Source organism: Sinocyclocheilus anshuiensis, unplaced genomic scaffold (assembly GCF_001515605.1).
Source record: "Sinocyclocheilus anshuiensis isolate Anshui unplaced genomic scaffold, SAMN03320099.WGS_v1.1 scaffold447, whole genome shotgun sequence".
NCBI classification, from domain to species: Eukaryota; Metazoa; Chordata; class Actinopteri; order Cypriniformes; family Cyprinidae; genus Sinocyclocheilus; species Sinocyclocheilus anshuiensis.
The window spans coordinates 5016616-5018102 of NW_015552615.1; the positions used below are offsets into that span (position 1 = coordinate 5016616).

General features: G+C 37.6%; 1 protein-coding gene across 3 annotated transcripts in view; it reads left to right on the forward strand.

Moving 5' to 3' along the window:
* LOC107666110 (suppressor of tumorigenicity 7 protein-like) overlaps positions 1-1487 on the forward strand; it is a 19967-nt gene that overhangs the window by 15394 nt on the left and 3086 nt on the right. The gene's annotated exons all lie outside the window — the stretch shown is intronic.

Consider the following 1487-nt stretch of genomic DNA (forward strand, 5'->3'; position numbering starts at 1 on the left):
AAACTTAGAGAAGTAGCTCCGGTTGGAATGTTCTTCCGCGGGATGTGTGCAGTTCTGTTTATTAACTGCTAGAGCGCCAAACAAATTAAAAATTTGTTTATATGATTTTATATTTTGTTATTTGTAAGTTGTATATAGATTGACTTACAATACTTTGCACAGTAACTTATTTACAGTCCTTAGTCAATGAGTTAGCAGAATGGAGAAGAGAAATTAAGGAGCAGAAGTGAAGCTAAGCCAAGCAGGCCTTTGAACTGTTCGTACAACAACATTTAGCCTCTCCGAAGGTCAGGATGCCCATTTCGTGGCAGTGCATTCTTCTCTTATCGTTGTTTACATTCATTTGGGTGAATTAATAGCGAGTGATTGATTTCAGAACAAGTTTGAGTTGTTGCACTAGACGCCACGGAAGGACCTCGCCTCCGACTTGCATTCGAAGTCGCTCTTTTTCCATTATACTCCCTCGCTTGCCCGCACACATACACACAAGCTTTGTTCCCCGTCCACTCCAAACATCGTGTTTTCCTTGGGGAACAATGCCCTAATTTGTAATTGCAATAAACTCCTGAATGTGAGGACATGCAGCCTCATTGGACTTTATCTTTTTATCAACCTCGTTTGTCATGTTACAACATGCATTTCCTGGATCTGGGTTAAAATGGATGATACCTCTCCAGCCTCCACTCTTCCCGTTTTCCTCCCTCTCCGACACGCGGCCCCGGGCTTCCTTTCCCATATTCCGTCATAAACATCTGTTCATCCGTGAAATGTATCGCTTCATAAACACATTTGAGGCTTGTTTATGGTGGATTGAATCATGGAGGTTTCAGTGTTTTTCAAAGGGACTGTTTCACGCCAGTTTTATAGTCCTGAAGTTGGTTGCCATCCAGAGTTTTTTTCTCCTCTTGTTTGTGTCTGTCAGGACCTCCATGTAGTATCCCAGAGGGACAAACTCGATCATACTTATGTCTAGCACTTCAGGCATTTTAAAAGCAACTTTCTGACAGCTTGTGGCTCAGTCACACTGAATAGTCTATGAATGAGGTAGATAAGACGAGCAAAAGCACTGCTTTCATCTTTTTTTCTTCAGGTTGGACAAGCATTTCTCATAGATTTCCTCATGTCAACATCAGCTCACAGCGGCCAGTTTAGGACTGAAATTCATTAATTTCACAAAACTGTTGTTTGGTAAAAAGGTGTTTACTGTACTACAACACCAAACTACTGTACAATCACTACCAGAGATTGGAAATTAAAGCTCAAATATTTTAATATTTTAATTAATATTCAGTGTTAATAATTATTAACTATAATTTTTTTCTGTATGTTTTTCTTAATAATGAAAATGTCAGTTTACTTTAGATTTCAATAAATGACAGTTATCAAGGGCCAAACTTGAAATAATTATATGAAATTGGAATATTTTTAAATAAATCCTAAATACAAAGTTATAATTTAAATGTATAATTGTAAATCCAAATATATAC